The sequence below is a fragment of the Anopheles arabiensis genome, chromosome 2, assembly GCF_016920715.1.
Source record: "Anopheles arabiensis isolate DONGOLA chromosome 2, AaraD3, whole genome shotgun sequence".
Lineage (NCBI taxonomy): Eukaryota > Metazoa > Arthropoda > Insecta > Diptera > Culicidae > Anopheles > Anopheles arabiensis.
This window is the reverse complement of record NC_053517.1, coordinates 43,573,094-43,586,414: the sequence shown is the minus strand read 5'-3', so window position 1 is coordinate 43,586,414 and position 13,321 is coordinate 43,573,094. Positions and strand designations below refer to the sequence as shown.

General features: G+C 41.3%; 1 long non-coding RNA gene across 1 annotated transcript; it reads left to right on the top strand.

Moving 5' to 3' along the window:
- The first annotated feature begins 609 nt into the window (after positions 1 to 609).
- On the top strand, positions 610 to 3,540 carry LOC120894332. Its single transcript, XR_005738186.1, has 4 exons — positions 610 to 835; positions 1,001 to 1,218; positions 1,307 to 1,803; positions 2,280 to 3,540. It is a non-coding gene; the product is annotated as an uncharacterized LOC120894332 (long non-coding RNA).
- The last annotated feature ends 9,781 nt before the right edge of the window (positions 3,541 to 13,321 follow it).

Here is a 13,321-nt window from a genome sequence, read left to right as displayed (position 1 = left end):
ATAAACATTGTGTTGAAAAACTAAAGGCAAATCATTTGCCATTTTCATAGCTTGCTTTGCTTGCCGTACTATTTTTTGACAGAGCATAATAACTGAAGCTAAGTTAGTTCAAAATGACGCTTGAAAATCTTCGCCGACCGTTGAACTGATCACTTGCTTCCGCTACATATTTGTCCAGCATGGATCGCGTCGTATCGCGTCAATCGTTTCTACATTCTTCATTTGATTTATCATAGTCTCTGATTCAACCAGTTACCGCTTGCTTAAGCTTCTCCTAGTTTCTTTCCCATGTATTTTTTTGTCTTGTTACGGCAGTTACGATGCCACTCGATTCTATCGCCATCGCTTGATGGATGTAAACGGGTGCGCAGATGTACTGGAGGACGTTTAGGTCCCATTGCCACAGTTTCTAAAGCTGCCCGGATAACGGACAGGGAAACGAAGCAACTGAAGGTGCTCATCGACGCCTCTTTGAAGTGTTAATTTCCAGCGATGAATTGACGTCTGTGTGTGCTTGGCCGTCCGTTCATGCCTTGTCGTATGCTAATTGAATTTCTTTATTTTGCTACACCGTTCATCGTGGGCCGTCGGTCGGTACGGTGCTGCAGCTATCCCACTATCGTGGTTCGGGCAGTGGCACACCGGGGAAGGAACAGGTCTGATTTGTTGTGCGCTTGTCACTGGCACATAGGTGCGGGAAGGTTTGCGGTATCGTTGTAAGCGTATGGACGGCTCTGGTGGCATCCGTGACAAAAATCTCTTTTAGTTAGACATCACAAACGAAAGGTTTTTGTGATGTCTAGAAGTGGTGCTTCTGTGACGGTTTGGCAAAGAGGTAAATGTGAGGTGTGGGTTCAAATAGAGGAATAGTATTGATTGGGAATATTACTGCAAATCATGTGTTTTAGGAACCTTTTTTATTTATGAAAAGTTTATCAATAACTATAGCTGCTTTTTTCTTCTTCTTATTCCTTTGGCTCAACAACCGTTGTCGGTCAAGTCCTGCCAGTGCTACTGGTGAGTATGGCATACAATGACTTTTGGATTACCCCTCATAGCAGGATAGTCAGTCCTACGTATGGCGCCACGGTCCATTCGGGGATTGAACCCATGACGGGCATGTTATTAAGTCGTACGAGTTGACGACTGTACCATGAGACCGGCTGACTATAGCTGCTTTAGTTATTCGTTTAAGTAAAGGCAATTTAACTAAGTAAGGTAAATGCAATTTTTTCGTGCGGATTCGGTTTCAATGTGTATTTGTTGTGTAGCTTATTCCTAATCAATTGTACTTTTCAACTGCTAGGTGGATTACTGAACGCTAGGAATTATCGTTTAAAAAATCTGCAGCGGTTACTCATCAGCAGCAGAAAGAGTAAAAACCTTCCAACCATATTGACAACTGCCGCGACAATCTGTCAATACGGCAAAGCGACGATAACCCTGGACGGAATGTTTGTATGAGATGTTTGCTCCGCTGCTGTCACGTCATCTGGTCGGTGACCATTTTCACACGACCCACCACGGGGGAAATAAGGCTACCTGGTAGACCTGGACCGCAAAGCTGCATGCCCACTGATTGCACCAGTATCGATGGTGTCAATCGATCTCAATTCCGATTCCGATTGGTTCCAGTAGCGGATCACCCCGCATGATGATGACTTCCCGCAGCGATACAGAGCCGCTGAGGGCTTCCATGGAAGTTCATTGCAGCTTCAGATCCACGATCAGAACAACAAGAGACGCATCATTTATCATCCACTACTTTTGGAGGCTTGGCCTCCAAAGTTATGATTGATACTGGTACGTGATACACTCCGCGTTCCTCTGTATGGGTTTGATGGTGTTACGCACAAGTGCGACCCTGCAGGACGGTGTTAGAGCCGCTTTGAGCTGTGTGTGCCTGTTGTACGTTTATCTCATGCCAACTCTAACGGTGGGAATCGGCACACTTGCAGCAGCAAATAACCACTGCCACCTCTTCTCCACTCTTTTTGTCATATCTTGTCAAGTGCGGCGCAAGCTGGGGCGGTACCGAAATGCCTGATAGTGTATTAATTTTCCCATAAATTTGCGCTCCCAATCCAAAATAAGGTAAAATAACTGCCACCGATAATGTAACGCTTCGCCACGTTTTGAGAGGGCTTTTGGGACGGGTCGGGGAGGCCGATGGGCTGGCCTCCGAATCATTCCAACTCTGCGCTACCCCAGCACTTACGTTTGTCCGGATTGGAAAATTCGCCTTAATTAAAGTCAATTTAACTGGTTTCCTTTTACAGATTTGAATCCCCGCCACACGTCACCAAGATCCGAGAGTGTGCACTCGCGCACTGGTCGTCGTTGAAGGATTTGAAAAGTGGCAGCGAAAGCAAACGGCGACTGTCGATGGCTGTCCGAGCGGGTCGGATTTTGTCATGTTCCGATTTGACCGGCATTAGAGCATTCTCTCCTACTCTCTCTATCTCTTATAATTAATTCTCTCTCTTTCTCTCTCTCTCTCTCTCTCTCTCTCTTCCTTTCTCTCTCTTTTCGATTTCGTCTGGTAATGGACCGGTGTTGGGCGATTGCACCAGTTTCGATTGCCTACTGTGCCACTTGTTCGCGGCGTTGTCAGTTTGTGACGCTGTCTCTGAAAGGGTTTGAGAGGTTTCTGCTTGTTTACTACGAACAGGTGAATACGTTACGGTTGCTGTTTGCTTTTGTAGAGAGAAGGGAAAAAGGATAAAAGGTCGGTATGGAAGGGCGGCGTGCTGGTGACTAGTTCTACACCCATCGCGGCGTTGGCAAGGTAACTCAAGGCTGTTTGAACTGCCCACTGCCCATTCTTGGTACGGCAAAAAGAGGTACCGGTTAAAAAAAACTTTCGATCATGCGGTGGACAAACGATAAAGAGATACACAGCGTAGGATTGAGTAGAACTTGAGCACACACATTTGCTTAAAAATTTAATGCAGGAGATAAATGGTTAAATCTATGTAGGATGCGTTTTTAAATAATTATTCACAATTTTATCATTTTTGCAGATACACGCCTCTACATCTGTTGATGCGCGACATTAAGAAGAATATGACAGTAAAAATTCTCATACTCTTGATTTTGTTTTTGTTAATTGAATCATCGTACCGTTTATGAACTCTGAGTCTAAACTGAGTCAACAAATTTCCAAACCCATTCTAGAATTGTCTGCTTACACTATCGACCCTGATAACTGATTCATTTTACAGTTAATATGATCTTTTTGTCTCAGTAATCTGCCCTAATGTGGTCTACGTGTTGTCATCTCTGAAATGTTTGTAATTGAGTTTGCACTTTTGGAAATATACATCACACATAAAATCATACATACTGTTGAGACTAACTACTACTTTAAGAAGAAAATAAAAATGATTGATTGTGTATGGTTCCATAATCACACTTCAATTAAATCTGGATACGGTTTTGCCCATCCGGCTCTTTCGAACTTACGAAAGCAATGTCAGATTGCGTAGACTTCACTGTCGGTGAATGGCAATTATTCCAGCGTCACGAAGGTAATCATACCACCGGGGGCGAAAATATTTAGCACTTGTTCCAGTGGTACCCGTGATTGCGGGCTGCAATTTCGGTGAATGTGTAGATCAGGAATTTATCCGGTGGCATTGTTGCGATCCGAAAGATTCTACAGGATGTCGAAACATGCCTGCAATATTCCAGGAAAGAAACCCAAATGTATTGCTTCGGTAAATTGTGCCGATTTTTATGAAACTTGAAAATGTGCCCTATATTTAACAAATGGCATCATTTTATATTGGTATATTATTTATAAGTTGAAATGCAATATGTAACATTATTATTATACTAGAAAATGTGCTTTGTTGTTCAAAAAAGATGACAAAAGCAAGCAAAAAAAATTAAAGTATCTCCAATGATTTTAAGTAGTTTAAAATACTCCGTATTTAAAAATTTCTCCCATTTAAGCTGATCCTTAAATGTTTCGAGTTAGTAAAACAAACATATTACGTGATGGTGCTGTCGAAACTTCTGCGTTTACAGACCCCTACATAACATGTCCATAGCATTAACGATAAATGACGGGTCCAATTCGTCAATCTAGTCAAGCATTTCTCATTATCAACCTGTCGCCTGCAATAACCGTTAATTTTGCATCGTAATTTTGGATGCACCCTTTCGGGATTCAAAACTCGAACCTGTTGCCTTTACATCTTCAAAGCGAGATCTTCGAATCACACAAACCAAAGTAGCGCAAGTGGCCTACGTCAGTTGGCTAATCAATTTAATGACTTATAAAGTCTTTCACTTGATTGATATTTAATCAAATTGGATATCTCGTTACCAATAGTCTCGGAATACTCCTCGGCATGTTCATGACTCTCGGCTGTAAGAATCTGTCGAATCGGGACACGCGTATTTTTAATGCGATCCAGGAAAAAGCATAAAAACAGTCTTAGCGAATGGTCGAAATTGGGATATTGGCTCTCGATCTGTTTTGTAGCCCACCAGACCCATTAACAGTCCTTGGGATGCGAAAGGCTGTTGCGATGCTCAATGAAGGTGGGGTTTGTTGGACAACCTCAGACAAGTGAAAAAGTAAAAAGGAATTGGGCCGAAGATCCTCCTGATCTGGTGACGGGTAATGACGATGCTTGGTAACGCTGCACCGATCGAATTGTGACGCGCACTGCCTTTATGGCGCAATGCACCTTGTCATTTGGGCGTACGCAAAAGCGAAAGTCGTCCTTTCTATTTTTTGTTTCATGCTTGGCGCTTCAAGCAGCGGCGTCGTGCGTGTTGTATCTTGCTCCACAGTGGAAAAAGAAGAAGAAATCTGTTTGAATGAAGAAGGTTTGGATAGTTTTTACTAAATGATATCGATTTTGCACGAATTGCCTAATGGAAGGTTCAAACTGTCCAGTTGCTAATGAGAAACACACAACCTTAAAATATATCACATAAATCGTGAAGCATAAAGTACATGTTAAAGGATACGTGAGCTGTGTCGTCTGATATTTACCAAGGATAACTTTCCGTTTTTGAAGGTTATGTTTACTGTGGTAGTGGAAACCATGATAAACAGTAAACAGCTATCATTTTCGAACTTAATTTTAAAACAATCAAGAAGTACTCTGAAAGTAGTGAAAGCAATTCAGGAGTAGAAATTCAGGAAATGTACACATAAAATATTGCTGTATAAAAGCATTACATAACAAAATTGCATTTAAAAAGATGTTTTATGAACATCTGATTTAAAATCCATCAAAATAAAAAATAACTCAAACGCAACGTTATAATACAAATTCTAGTACTGAATGAAATCGGTATATTTGAAACCTCTATAAATCGTACCGAGCTGTTAAGGACCCGGTGTGTTAACCCGATTTTGATACCTAGATTTGTTGAAGAGAAGTAAAAAAACGATATAATTAGTAATTAATTACCTTGTCACTCCATCAACAACTACCGAAAAAAGAATAAAAACATCCGCATATAAATTGGTATTCGATTTGATGTTGAAGAAATCAGCTCCACCCACCCACCTCCGCTACCGACCCTTCGTTGGTTTATCCAACCGAAACCTGTAAGCGACAAGATTCGTGTAGGACAAAATTGTGTAGTCTTAATTACCACAGTGTTCGGACCCAACGAACATACAGACCCATAGCGTGTGAAAACGACCGTTTTCCTGCATTCGAAAATTGGATCGAACGCGTATGGTGGCGCTGCATCGATCTGGAGGACGAAAAAACATCGTTACCGGTTAATTACCTCGAACGTCTCGACCCTACGGATCGTGGGAGATTGGACGAATGGAGCGTTGCCTCTGCTGCGTTGAGGAGGGGTGGAAAGGTGCTACCCAGGAGCCGAAAGGATGTTGCAAACGGATCGAGTGGGCAGACTCGGCGAAAGAAGATAACCGCCGATCAATTAGCGATGGAAAAATCAATTTCAACGAGCCCAATTATTTCGATTACCCAGAATGCTTTTCGTGCAGAGGAAGTATTCGTTTTTCTTTCACTTGCTTGAGCATTTTTTTTGCTTTTTAGCACTGTTATTGCTTTGCTATTCGAGGATGCAAAAGATGAATGATTTTATTGACCACAATTTCGACAAGCAAAACATAATCGAGCTACCCTTGTGGTCAGTTAGCGCGTATGCTTTGCGCAAAACACACAGTGCAGCTGTTTTTAAAGGTAGAAAAAACTCCACCGCAGTGGAGTCTCAATCCGTCAACGTGATGCAACAGGCGGCAAATTGAAGTCACTTTAAAAGAAACCGCTCCTACTTAAGGCGCCTTTAATGAGACTTTTCATAATTATTTATAATGAAACAGTGCGATGATGCCCACCGGGGGTGTTTCGATGGAAGCACATGTTAAGGTTATGTAATGAGTTTTAGAATTATTGTTGTAAGCTTGAGCCTTTTGAGTCAACTAACATAGCCTGAGATTGATTTTTTTTGAAGTTTTGTTATATTTACGATCTTATTTGTGGAATTTATTTTTTTTTAAGCAGGTTTGTTTGATACGGAGCTGTTCCGTAGTACAGTCGTAGTAAAACTTAATAACATGCCCGTCATGGGTTCAAGCCGCATATTCAAGCCCCGCAGCAAGGACTGACTAACCTGCTGCGTGGTACTATATAATTCTCGTACTCCTGTAAAGGCCGACATGTCCACGTAGAGCGTTACGCGAAATAGAAGGACACAGCATGTAATAATACAATCAAACTAGTTTAATTGCAAAAATCCTCATTAATTCTATGAATCAAGTAAGAAACAGAACTCACAGAAGTATAAATTTTTGACTTGAATAAAACCTATATTTTGCTTGATGATGATGATAAAAGATATTCCATCATACCCAGGTTCCCATACACTTTTGTGCACTATTATCGCACTCATAATAGAGATCTAATGAACGTTTCGTTCATACGCGAATGCTCTACTCCTATTGATCGTTCAGAAGGTGTCAAAATCATAGCTCATAAACAGCTCCGTAATGGAAAGGTCGATCCATCGATTGAAGTAATCCTATCCGCGCATCATCGCGGAGCAAAATTGCCCTCCATTCTTTGCCATCATGCCAGCCAATCGCTTGCGAACGATCGCCGATGGCTGAAGGAACGTTAGAGGGCGGTCTGCTTAACAAGACTCATTAATCCGCACAATGGAGCGAGTGAAATGGTGGTGCGTGCGAACTGTGAACGAATGGCCGAGGCAAGAGACGCTGGCCGATCGTGCCATCGAAGGCGATTAGCCACCGCGTATGAAGGCAGCTGATCGGTGGTAATAAACATGAATTACCTAGCAATCATTTTTTCTCTGCGCTACATTTCTCCCCAACAGCTTCATTTAAGTTTCGAACGGGGGTTTCTTTTTCGTTTTAGTTTGAGCACATGCTATCAAGTGATTGGGTTCTTTCTTTCAATTTCCAACGTTGTTTAACGTCCGACTCATCAGCGTCATCCTCTTACTAGTCGGTCGTCTATAAACCCTCGAAAGTTCAAATCATTAGCAATGCTATTCTTTTACCCTTGGTTTCGTGCAATCCACTCCTCCAAGTGTAAGGAGCTGTAAATTAATAAACTTATAATTACAGTCACTTTTCCTAGCATCGGGTTTAACGGTGAATTGAGTAGGTAAAGCTAAGACTGACCACTGGATAGCTAGGGACCACTCGCCGTAACCCCAAGGAGTACATCGTCAACACATCGTAAGAAAGTGCTTGTCACAACACCTTGGCTTCATTTCGCCTTACCCCCTTACTTATAGATGATTACCCTTGGATGCATTACTAAGTGATCAGATAACAGACTGCGTTTAGTTCGCAATGCGGGTCTAGCTAACGGTTGATATATCCGGTCGCTTCGGTCATGTATCGGTAGTCCGTATCGATACTGATCATGTTTAATCAAACCATCCTGCATAATTGTGGTCAATTTATAAATAAAGAAAGCAATATTCATTTTCTAGTATGTAATGGACTATAGTCCTCATACTACAAGATTAAGATAAAAAGTCATATTCTCTTGTTCTGATCTAATAATAGAAAACATTGATGCACTCTACAAAATTTTATCAAGCAATTAAAGTTTGCAGAATCACAAAGTCACTAAAATAAAAATAATATTAACATGAGTCATTACAATAAATCGTCATCTCTGCAAAATGCAAACCTTCTCCTAGTATTCCATTTAAATGTCCATTTAGCTTTGAGTGCATAATTATGCAATGCATAAATCTTATTACACAAATTAAATGCTTCGCGTAATTGAAGTGACCTTTTGGCGGGACTGCTGCTGCGCCTTTAATCTGCGGGTGCGTGACATGAACGCATCCATACTTGGCACGCTTAAGCTTCACGCTTTGCTTCCATGTGTTGTTCTCTGCTCTAGAGCGCATGTCTGTCCGCCGCAGACGAGTGGAGGTCAGAATATGCTAGGAATATCACAGGAAACCCGAACTGGTGCGAATTGGGTTTAATTGTAATAACCGTTTTGCTGACGCGGCATAACGTGACCAAACAAACGCACGTGATGTAGGTCAGGAGAGTAATGCTAAAGATTCGCGTGCCATGGAACAATTAGCCGGGACTTTTGAATCGGCGATGCTTTATTTTCTTTTACACTATCGAACTCTGCGCTCACTGCATTGAAAATGTAGATGTAACTTGAGAGGAGCTATAAATTTTGTTCTACGAATCACTAAATCTGCAAGGTTTCACACGACCCATAAATGGGATTTAGTCCAGACTTGTCCGAGTAATGTATCTTTATGGAGCATTGCTTGCTGTTTAATGGATCAAAATGGCACAAGACAGAACAATATGTACAAGAGGAAACCCATGTTGCTCGAACCAAAGCACCGTAAGGACCATTTCAATGCTGCAAACAATAGCCTTATTTACATTTTTATGGTGGACAAGATTATTTTGCCAAGATAAAGGCCAACACTAGCTATTCTAGTAACGTAAAACCAATCATCATTTCCATAGCTGACCAGTTGGGTGAGTTTATTCCAATCCGTAAAAAAACACACATATACATATTGCGCAATGCTAAAGTGCCATGCGGTGGCGCCAAGAGCCCGAAGGCTGCAACTTCTACATTTGGTCAAAAAACGACCCACCACCTAGGTCAGCACGACGGACGACCAGATCTGCAGGTCTTTAGGTGCCTAGACCAAACATTTCCTTTCTATTGCTGAGAAGGGTGGGCAGGCAACGAAAGCATGGAACGGATTCGCATCACTTGATGCGCGATGAGCGATTGTGATGGCGCCCCTGGTATTACTAACTGTTGAGGCGCGTCTCTCGAATGAACGGGACCGATAGGCAAACGATGGCGTCAATTTGTCGCACACACAGTTGCGGTGTGAAGGTGTGAACAAAATTGCAGGTTCGAAGGCATGTCGAGAACGTGAGTGTCCTAATGCGCAGATGACGACCATTCACGACGACGTAGACGATGGTCAGCGTGTGTTTGTCGCTTGCAGCCAACCAGAGAATTGATTTTTGGTTGTGGAATTTTAGGAAATTGTTAAAATTTTTACCATCATTGCACTCCAAATATGGAGTGTTTTACTTAATGAGTTAGCAGACAGCAATTAGACTCGGTTGTGTGTGAGTTACCAAATGTTACAGCTCGTCTCACAGGTCACAGATCGTACATGGTCGTGTCGAGAGTAAACATATTCCGTTTACGGAGAGATTTAATGGTATAGTCCAATTTCGGGTCAAGATCTTACGGTTCTGAGGCCATGTCAGCCTCAAGATATCGTTTCGTGTTTGGTGGTCTCCCGTGATGAAGTGTGAATTATTCTTTGAACTTTAAGGTGATGCACCGAAATGAAAACAGTACTAGTTCTCTATCCCAGGAACATTTTTATCGTGTGCTTAAAGATTTACTTTCGATCCGGGAATGTTCTCTTTATATGGTCTTATTTTTTTGTTTTATTTTGACCAAATACTTTTATTTGTAGCCCTTTCTCTGACAGTATACAAGTTGGATGATGCTTTAATCATGTCTTTTTTATATCCTCCTATATCCATATGATGTCGGTGCCTTTACACTCAAAGTCACGCGTGGGCAGCGAGTGTAAGCTTGAACACGTTAATCTCATCTTCGGCGATGAAACGATGCTGTTGAAAGGCTTGTGCATCTTTCTGCTGTGCTCGATCGAAACGGAACGTAGGCATCAAAACATAGGAAAATGAGTAATAAATTCAGTTTCCAGCATTTCAACGTCTAATGCATTCCACCTACGACGACGGAGCGAGCGCCATCCTAAACATGAAAAGTCTTTGTCGGTAAAAGCGCGCCTAATGGTGGTCCAGCGTTGGGTGAAATGTTGGTACATGGTACAAGCCATGACGCTTGTCAGTTATCTACAACCTCAATAAGTTGAGATCCATTTCTATATATTTGCATTGCTACGGGAGCACAAAACTGTATATTAAATCCTGTCACTAATTGATATGGTCTGGCGGGTCTGCCCGGCGCATTACCAAAGAAAAGATCTCATTTCCTGTGCTTAACCTTAAAATATCGAATGTGGGACTTGGTAGAAACTCCTTTCCCCTGCCGCCATAGCAGACTTGTAAATAAATGATATTGAGCGAGATCCCGCGTACAACATATCCGAGAGTAAAGTCTCTCCAAGCAAGATCAAAGAAAAAAGTGTGACATTGTGGGTGAAAAGTGAGGTGCTTAATTAGTTAAATATTCCATTCAGCATTATCCTTCGCCGGCCGATTAGTTTTGGAAGTCAATTACGCTCAACATTCCCAGAGCAGACAAATTTTCGTGAAGGTTCTCTGATTCCTTCCTCCCTCCCCCCTCCCTTTCGTTGAATAAAATCTCATATGATAGCTTCCAAGCTGGTAAACAAGCCTGCTACCTGTAAGTGAGCTCTGGCCAGTCACACTGTTGTAATAAAGACATCAACTTTAAATCCATCTTAATCGTATTGCTCAAATTGTTTGCCGCATCATGTGCGCACAGGGATCATGTGCGTACGAACACAAAGAAGCTCAAGCAAAATTACGAGCTTTATTGTGCCCCGCTTTTTCCAGACCGAGTAACAACGCCGGTCAAAGCTGTGGCGCATTTGTCTCGTTTAATCGGGCAACGCTGTGCTTAATGACCAAAGCTCAGGACATATGGGCCGTAATTGTCGACAATATTTGATACTCCTGTCTGTATGGTGCTACCCGCACACTAGTAAAGGAAAAATTCACCGTAAACTGACGTGTTTTGGCGGCTCTGCTATACACTTGACGTGATTCTGGCACGAGAGCCACGAGTCGACCGAAATCGTGCACACCAGCAGTACCCAAGCGACGTCCACAAACCGGACTAATTAAGTCATAATCTGCGAATCGGTAAATATTAATTCGCTATTTTATCTTAACTGCTTCTACCCTGTTTCCACTGTTCCTTAACGGTAGGCTGGAAGGCAGCTATGCATTCAGGAAAATGTTTCAGTTTTATTCGCTCAAGTATCGCATTTGTTGCTCAGCAACGTAAGTAAACCAGATAACTACTGCAGTTTTTGTCCAACCGTCCGGTATTCATTCTACACGTCCAACACAAGCTATCGAAAGTTAAAGAGCGAGCAAGCAATTGACAACCGAACATGTGCAAGGTGCACACATTTCTTGTACCAATATTGATCTACCGTTTAGTGCGTTGTAAAGATTGTACATTCATTTGAGTTGATATATCAAAAGCGAATTCAATTCATGTAACAAAATCATGTATTTTGTTTTCAGTTATGTATTTATTTATATAAGTAATAAAGGGAATGAAAAGTTATATATATATATATATATATATATATATATATATATATATATATATATATATATATATATATATATATATATATATATATATATATATATATGTAGATATATATTATATTTATATTTATTATTATTTATATATTTATTATTTATATCTTGTAAACAGACTTTCATAATTGGACAAAGCTTAATTTTATATAGTGAAAATAAATATTCATATTGGTAGTGATGTTACGAAAACAAAGTTAGGCATTTTTAATTCGTACTCATAAACTTACTTTATCGTAACATTTTAATACATGTCATGCCCTGCTCAATAGCCTCAAGGACGAACTGACGATTAATTATAAAGCAGCTCCTCAAGCAATAAAACACTCCGTTTATTTCACTCATGACCTGTTATTGTGCCACTCCCTATACCAACTGCAGTTTTCATTTCCCCAGCTAGTCTGCAAAGTCATATTTAGTTTCCAAATTATTGTTTGAGAATGTTTCGACTGTCGACCGATTTGCCGAATTCGTTCCACTATTTACATAGCTTTCCGAAGTATCGGCCGGGGTCCAACTCCGACGTTTTTGACTTTCCAAGTGGAGCGATTATGCTAAAAAAAAAATACTTGTACCGTTCAAAACCATGCCATTAGTTATCATTAGTGCTGTAATGAGTGGCCTTTTATCGGTTGTTTACTCAATTGAATGAAGCAATTGTAATTCATGACAGATGGATGGATTGCTTCCTTCCTCTGGTATGGTAGAAGTATGGTACAGTTGTTTTTTTATTCACTGACGGCCACCTCACAGAAATAACACTCCAACCGATGCTGGCGTGCGGTTGCATTAAATTAAGACATCATCGCTACTCCCAAAACCCTAATTGCTGCCAAGATGGAAACGATCGCGATCAACGTAGTGATTACGGTCAAATCGATTCGAGCACGAACTGGACGCATTGTTCAGAAAGATTCTGAGTTTGTCAGGACCTCCGTCAGACACCGTGCTCATTAACGCAGTATCACGCGTGCACCACACTACTGTACTGGCTTCGGGCTACCGATACTGAAGAATATTTGTTTTATACACAGTGCTCTTTTCCCTGAACTTGTTGCTCTTGCTTTTATTGAGCCATTCCTCAGGAGGTCACGAATGTTACGCGACGAGAAAACCTGCCCTCACCGTTCATTCAGAAGGTGGCAATTGCAGAAGACGCTTTTCTCGTGATCATGAATCATTGCTCTCTCACTTGTTTCACCTTACCTCCACCTATGGTACAGGTGCAATTAGAGTGTTCAGGGTGAGTAAACAAACAGTGTTTTGATTTTCGTCAAACGACAGGGAATAGTTTACGGTTCTAGCGAAACCTTTATGATGGCAATTAAACGTTATAAATTACCATGACGAGCAGGGAAAGAAGAACTGGTAAGAAATTGTGCTCCGGGACATGTTTTCTACAGCGATTGTGGCAAGCAATTGTAGCCATAAAAGAGTACGTGCCCATGCCAATGGATCCATGTGGTTTTCTGC